Source organism: Pagrus pagrus (assembly GCF_965226575.1).
Source record: "Pagrus pagrus genome assembly, chromosome: 5".
In the NCBI taxonomy this organism is placed as follows: domain Eukaryota; kingdom Metazoa; phylum Chordata; class Actinopteri; order Spariformes; family Sparidae; genus Pagrus; species Pagrus pagrus.
Genome location: NC_140189.1, coordinates 27,269,416 through 27,277,986, shown reverse-complemented (window position 1 = coordinate 27,277,986; position 8,571 = coordinate 27,269,416).

Here is an 8,571-nt window from a genome sequence, read left to right as displayed (position 1 = left end):
GACATGTAGTGGATCAGTCATACGCAGGTGTCCTACATGTTGACGCCTCAGTGGAAACTGTGGTTTGTTATTCGCAGGCAAACTGCACATGGAGTCAGATTCCATGGGGAAGTCAAGGCCAATTTTTGTGCGAAGGATTTTAAAAAACAACTGCAACAGATTACAGATGGATACGTCCACACTCAGACATCCCAGGAGGACACAGGACATGCACATGAACTGGCACCCCAGTGTGCGTGGACCTAGTTGAGCTGAATGCTGGGATGGAGCGAGATCTGTGTGGTCTCCCCACTGAAAGAACCAGATGGGTTATCCCTGCAGCCGTTCTCTCTCATTCAAAGTGCATGACCACGGGCTGGCTCTCCAAGCCGCTTTCCAGCATTTGTTTAATTTGGGCCTTTTGTCTCCATCCTTCCTCGGCTCCTCGATTGAAAGCAGCCGCTTTGCCTCTCTTTGCCTCTCTTTTAGGCAGTGAGGAGAATGACAATAATGAGGCCTGGCGGCTGTCCACTGCTTCACACACAAACATTCACACTTATAATACCAGGAACACAGACGACACTGCAGAGGCAGACACACACTCGCTCTGTGCTATAGCAGGCACACACACACACACACACACATGCTTATTTACACACACATGCAATGTGAAATGAATGCAGGTAGCCATAAGCTTTTGTTTGTGCCACACCAAGTGTGCAAATATGTCTGTTGTTTATATTTGCAATTTACTGCAAAGTCTTCATTTAATATTGTATTACATGCCTCTGTTTTATATTTTATTATAATTCTGTCACGTTGATTGAAAAGATATTCTATATTGCAGAATGTGTCTTTGTTTTGTTTCTGTTCATCTTTAATCCGTCTGCATAAAGAGTCACGCTGGGTGGCCAGCTATGTGCGCACTCGCCATCTAAACCGATACCCAAATGTATTGAATTCAAACAGAGACGGCTCACACGGGGCACCGATGGGAGACTATATACATTATAATGTGTAATTCAAACAATCAGTGGGGCAGTGTTGTCCGCAGCGCACAGAAACCAAGCAAATAGCCGTCCCCGGTGCAGTGAAAGGAAAACATTGCTGTTTTTGTTGCGTGTTAGAGCCGAGACAGAAAGAGCATTATTCATTTGGAACATAACTTGTTTATATTCTGACTGGATCTCACGGTTTAAGTCCATGTTAGATCATGACTGCTTGGCTGCCGGGTGGGACCGGGGATTTGAACTGTGACTGTTTCAGAAAGGATGAGGTCTCAAACAGCTTGTCAGTCAGCGTGACGGGCTGAAGCCAGAGCTCAGAGGAGCCATAATGGCGGGTCACGGAGTCCTTTGTCCCATGCTAAATTTACTGAGAATATTTTGCCAGTGACGTCTTAGCTTCATGACAAATAGTAGCTTTGAAATGCCATGATTCATGTCTGTACTTTCCCTGCAGTCTAGAGTCTGAATTATTTGTGTGCCGGCCGTGAGCAACAGAACTTTGTTTCGGCGGCTGGTGTGATAAGCTCTGTATTTATACTCTCGTGAGATGAGATTATTATTTTCCACGCTTGAGTCCTTTGTTCAGTGTTTGGTATTATTGTCAATCAATGCTTCAATCACTACCTCTATATCATAACATATTAATGGCCAAGTATTAGAGCATTGTTGTTACTTTCTCTGTGTTATTTCAGACCTCTTTTGTGATAATGATGTATTTCATTTACATTTGGCAATAAGCATAGTCTCCAGTGTAGAGATGTGGAGCTGCAGCAGATCTGTAGTGGTCGTCACTGGTTTAGAGGAACCTATAGGAGTTTTATGTGTGTGTTTTAGTAATCTGAAGGGAAGCATTTTTCATAAAAGGGGAACTGAACTAACTGGTCTTCTGCGTACAGACCTAGACACTGTGTGATAATATGGAACAGGAAATGGTTTCTCAAAGCGTTTGTAGCCTCAAAGTCCTGGAGACCGTTTTTGTCTTTAAAGGAAGAGTAAACATTTTGGGAAACACACTTATTCACTTTCTTGCTGAGAGTTACATGAGTAAATTGATACAGATGTCATGTCTGTACAGTTTATATGAAGCTGGAGCTAGCAGTCAGTTAGCCTAGCTTAGCATTACACTGGAAACGGGGTAACACATAAGGAGGCTTTTTCTGCTTCATCATAACAACATTTTGTTTACCCGCATCTAGTTGGCTGTCGGCTGTTGTCTTTGCATTGCGTTCAAGTGCAGCTTTTTGGCCGAGTCACATGAGGCGATGCTAGAATCGACTTTGCCGCTAATGCTTTGATGTAAATTTGGTGCGTCTAGGCCCCGAAACTAACGAGTTAATTTTCTTTGTTGAAATGAGTGTGAAAACAACAAGTGGTTTTGTGGGTGTTTATGTGCTAAACTATTTGTTGGCTCTGAATGTGTGTATCCAACAGACACTCCAGGAAGCCACTGCTGTCAGTCGAGATATAGTCTGGCACATAAACCCCCTTAAAATGGCAAATAGTCAATTTTACAGCTCGGTTTTTATATGGATTTAACAAGCAGCATATACTGAGATTTCGAGGTGCATGTAGGCAGCTTTTGTTACTTTTGGACAGAGCCAGGCTAACTGTTTCCCCTTGTTTCCAGTCTTTATGCGAAGCTAAGCTAACCAGCTGTGGATTTAGCCAGAGTATTGACTAGACATACATGAGAGTGGTATCAATCGTCTCTTCTGACCTTCTGCAAGAAAGTCAATAAGCACTATTCCCAAATATCTAAACTTCCCTTTAATTTTTCTCCTAATTTTTTTAGCCTGCGTTTCCTCGGTAATATTGCATTTTGGGAACAAGCAAACAAATGTTTTGGGAAACCCTAAGAGTCCCTGAACCTCAGTACAGATTGCACTTGTGTTTGAGATTGCAAAGCACATACTGTCCATCAGTCCACTGGAAAAAAATAATGACTACTCTTAAAGACAGAACTTAAGGAGCAAACGGACTTGGATTGAAAAGCTCCACTCTCACGTAGACGTGTACGACTTCTCAAATACATTCCACCTAAAAGAGTTGAGGTGCACCGATACCTTTTCGAGGGCCTCTGGGGCTCGACTTGTTTCTTCTTGTGACCAAATGTTTTTTTATTTTACAGCACTTATATTGAACAATTAAAGCAAGCATTCCATCAGAAAACATTAGATCAAGATAACAACGTTAAGATAAACAGCTTGGACATACTAATAGTCAAATGTCCTGAGTCAGTATGAAACATCAGTGTGCTTTGTATCGACACAGTCTACATTGTACTGTAAAGGTAGCTCTGTTCTAGCCTCCAGTGTCTTAGCCTATAGAGACCCCTTACTAAACTATATAACATTTTATAATCTCTAATATCCAGCCGTGACCTTGTCTATGACGTAATGCATACTTTAGAGATGTATTTGTAAATTCATTTTAGCAGCTGTACTCTGCTAATACATTGTACTACTGTAGCCTATGTATAAAGAAAAAACTACACTCTTTTTTTGCTGCTACACCATTTGTGCCCTTTTATGATGTCTTTGTAGAAAACAATGCAGTTTTATGTTGTATTAGTATATAAATGCCAATTAGTCGATTCAATGTCCCCATAAAAGTGTATACTGCATCGTGAAGTATATTGAAAATGATACCAGGATACAACCGTGATGTTACAGATGTTATTAAAGGAAATGTCTTATTTTTCATATAAACCTCTTGTTTTCTTCCTGTCGCTGTTTGTCCACCCTGCTGTCCCCGTCCACTGTCCTTCTGCTTTGTTTTAATCTCTCATTTGACGGTAATGAAAGGTAAACAGCCACTTTTGATTACAGTGGGAGTTGGGTGCAGAGAGCGTGTGTGTGTGTGTGCGTGATGTGCGGTGGTGTTATGAGACATAATATTGTTCCCTCTCCTCCTCTCATTTGTACTGCTGAGTCAGAGGCTGGTCGAGTACAAAGGTGTGCAGCCCGACACTGTGTGACGGAAAATTACCAAGTTCATTTACTCAAGTACATTTATGACGCACTTGTACTGTGTAGGCAAATATTGTGCTTTTTATTTACTTAAGATTCAACTTAATTCATTGTGACTCTGTACATTAGGAGTTCATATACAGTACAAAACACATGACAGGTTAAAACATGATAAAATATTGTAAAACTATCTGAAACAAATGCTAAAACACAGCTCACATAAAACAATTTACGATAAGACATAAAAAGCTGGAGCACATCCAGCCTTTATCATCCAACCTTATCATCATTCCCATATAAAATAATTAATTTATTATTATATTATAATAGATCAGCTGGGTTTGATAAGTCAACAAGTAAAACTATGTCATGGTGCAGTGCTGTGGATGAGGAGTTTCACAGCCTGAGGAAAGAAGTGGCTTTAAAGTCTCTACAACAGAGTTTACTTTGCTTCACTGCCGTCAGCTTTAATCAACAGGAGCTGCCAGTATCACCAAAAAAAGTTCCTTGTAGTAGCTTTAAACCACCCAAATGCATTTAAAAGTAAAAAATTGGCTCCACCTTGATCTGCTACAGTACTAACTAGAATGGCACACACCTTCGCCGAGGCCCCCAGATCCATCGCTTTATCTGGATCCATTACAAAACCAAGTTTCCTGGAAATCTGTTCAGTAGGTTTTTGAAAATAAATATAAAGTAAAAACATTTTTTTTAAATACAAAATAGGCCAAATTCTTCCTTTTACAAAAGTTGAAAAATAAGCAACTAGAATGGCACTTAGTTGAGCGCATACCTCGGCCAAGGCCAAACAACCCCCATTAATTCAGTCAAGCCAAAAAAAGATTTTTCTTGGGATACGCATCAAATTGTACTCACTCATGGAAACCAGCCACATAAATACAGCAGATTCTTTTCATCAAGATTCTCTGAGGATTTTACAAAAAGGTGATAAAACGCAATGTTAAAGAAAGTGAGAGAAAGTTCCTGCATCTGTCCCTTCGTCTGAATCCACACCTAAAGATAATGGGATCTATTCTGGGCAGAGACCCATCCTCCATCCAAGTGTCGTGGAAATCTATTGCAGAGTTTTTGTGTAATCCTGCTGACAAACCAACCAACAAACAAACAGACATGGGTAAAAACACAACCTCTTTGGAGAGGTCTCACTCTGCCTAGACCAGCAGCCTATAATGCTAATGTTATATAATGTTAGCTTCAGATCTAGACCTTTCTATACTTACGCTATTGTTCCAGTATGTTTCAGCGGTCACATTGTCATACAGTTTGTTTGTGTCTTGAAAGAGAGAGGAGATATCATCTGTGTAATTTGTTCACATACAGTACCTGTCAGCACTGTTCCTCTTTCCCCCTGCCATCATCAATTACAATGACGACAATGATGATGAAAGTTGCTGGCAATCTGATGTTCAGTCCCCATTCGTTCCCTCGTCATTATCTCACGTCACAGAGCAAACTTTAAGCCAAAGTTAATGATTTGTATCACAGTCTCTGGCTGCAAAATCAGTAAGCTTGCATGACTCAATTACAGATGATTGATGGCAGGTATCTGCAGTTTAATTTGGCCATCATTAGTCTTCACAGAGTGTGAAGGAGAGGATGAAGGATGAGAGGAGAGGATGAAAGAGGAGATGAGCTAAATGCTGCTGCCAACTTATCTGTCTGGAAGGGCATAACGCCAGCACTAAATATAGCTACAAGATTAGGGAGACAGAAAGAGAGAGAGGAAAGGACAGTGTGAGTCATACATCTCAATACAGTGAAGATGCCTTTACTCCAAAATCTGCTTTTTTTCAACAGCTCTGCACTCGTCAGAAACCCCCAAATGAGCGTCATCGCCCGGGTGAATGTTAATAATAAAGAGGCTGAGCCAAAATCTCTGCTCACACTTTCACTTTGACTCTTTCTCTGTATGTTCCTACACATTTCATGCATTAATCTGACTTCCTATGTGTATGTTCAGCTACTAGTCTGCCTCCCTCCATCCCTCTGCTCCCCCCCTCCACTCCATCCATCTCCCTCTCTCTCAGTCTTTGCACTTGTATCAGGACTTCCTGTATTTTCCCACCTTGCTTTCTCTGCGTTCAGAGTCGTGTTTGTCTAATAGCTCCAGCCGTGGTTTCCTGCCCGCTGTTGTAGCCGCAGCTGTGTTGAAGCAGGTACTGGACGCTATCTGGCCTGCAAGTGTGTTATGTTAGATGGTATCAGCTCTCCTGTATGTGTGTGTATGTGTGTATGTGTGTGTGTGTGTGTGTGAGAGAGAGAGACAGAGATAAAATACTTCAATATGTGCAGTGTAAAGAAGAGTCATGTGTGCGTTTGCTGGTTTCTGTTCAACTGACAGGAAAGTGAGTGTTTTTATCATCTCCTGTGAATACAAAGAACTTTTTTTTTTTATTCTACAAAACAAACAAACAGCGTTATCTCCAACAGAAACATGGATCCACAGGCCTCGTCTGTCTCTGTCCACTGAAGGACATCAACCTTGATAAAAGATTTACAGTTCTTGTCACTGCATGGGAAAAAGTCAACGGGTTGAGAATTTAGAGTGAGCATGACAGCCTTAATGAGAAAGTCTATCCAAATTCAAATGTTTTGCTCTGTTGGCATGGCCGTAATGAAGTCAAGTTTTGCCAAAGCATGTTGTGTAATGTTTACAATATTTGTGTATTAATTCAGAATGTAAAAAACAGTAAAATACTCAATGTATTGTAATTCATTCTGTAGAGATACAATCAAAGAGAAAAGGGAGATTTTGAAGGAGAAACTTCTGTCCTGATGTGGGCAATTCTGTTCAGCAAAACAGATTAAAACATCAAATAATGTGTAGAAGCACAAAGAGGAGTGTTTCAGAGAAGGAGATAAGTTTGGTGGATGATAGTGAGGTATAAAAGGTGAAGGGGAGCGTAGATGAGGGGTTGAGGGCTGGGGTTTTTGTGGTTGGGGGTCTAGCAGCAGGTAAGTAGGCGAGGGCATAGTTGTGGTCTGGACATGCTCGATCCTGTCAGGCGGAGGATGCGGGTACCAGTAGGAGTGAGAGGAGATCAGAGAGCCTGCTGAATGTTATCTCCCTGTCCATACCATACCTGCAGGTCGACTCACCTGAGGCAGCAGCCAATCACGTTCTCCGTCTGTCTGTCTCCTCATTCCTCCTCCGCTACCCTCAAACTTGATGGTTCACTTCTTCTACGTCGGCATAACATCGCTAATGACACATCACAGTTTGGTTGCAGCAGCCTGAAGTGACTCATTTATATTTTCACAATATTGTGATTTAGCAGGGTTTATATCACACACCATCACTTTCATGTAGCCTATCGTTTCACACCTGAATTGGTCTATTTTTAATACAAATAAGAATAAAAAACCCCACTGAAGTAGTATTCAGTGCTAAATGCAATACAATAAGATCATTACGACACAATACAATACGATAAGATCTGATATGAGTTTGAGAGTTTGAGACTTTACTGTGTCATCCAACTTACTGTGAACGTTTTTTTGTTGTTGTTGTCATCTTTTCAACATTCACTAGTGATGTCCAAGTGACATCCTTACAGACAGAGGAGGATTAAGGTAGTCATGGGCCCCTAGGCTATTTTTTATGTGGGCCCCCTCAACAGGTGATGCACTCACGGAGGGATTAGCGGAGGCTAGCATATTGTGGCTAACTCCCGGGACACTGGAGGTCAAAGCCGATGTGTCCGCTGGCTCTGTAGTGGATGTGCCCGCTGTCTCACCCTCCTCACTAGCTTGAGAAGATGATGAGCTGCGGTGGTTGCGGTCAACGTCCTCCACCTCCGCATCTTCTTGACCCCGACAACCAGCAGCCTTTAAATATCCCGTTCATTTGGGAATCTTCGCTAATAGTTCTCTGTCCCTTTTTTCTTTCTCCTGCTGCACTTTTCGCTTCTGTGCCCCACTGGGTTTTTGTCAGACATTTTGCTGCTGCAAAATTTTGGTAAACAGGTAACGGCCGGTGATGTAGGTAGGTCAAATCGAATCGATGAGCTTGATTGGATGAGGTGACCCATGTCTGCCCAATCAGTGCTGTTTTGTTTGTTTATTACCCCACGGACCAATAGAGGTCAATGATTTTTTCCATTAAAGTGTATTTAAATTTCTAAAACATAATCTGACTGATTCAAGGACCCCTCCACACGTGGGGCCCCTAGACTGCAGCCTAGGGAAGCCTGTGCATTAATCCACATGTGCTTACAGGGTTAAAAAAGTTTTTACGTTTTTACAATGTAATTTTAGACATCTTTTCAACTTCAGTCACAGATGTCAAGTGTTTACAACAGCTGAATTTTATTCCATGAGGGATGTAGGCTACTTTACCAAGTGCATAGACATCTTCTGGATATGTTTTGGCTCAGAGGGGGAGGTGTGATTCTGTAGTTGGTAAAAGTATCTTGAACTGAGTGATTTGTTGTCTTCCTTCTCATGATGTAACTTATAAACCAAACTGTACTCATTACTATTAATGCAACCTCTCCCGTGAGGTGAAACTGTACAGTAAACAGGAGATGTGGCGACCTCTGGCGGTGAAGCGTCGCGCCTGCAGGGATTTTCCGCCACGGTAAAGTAGACGTGGC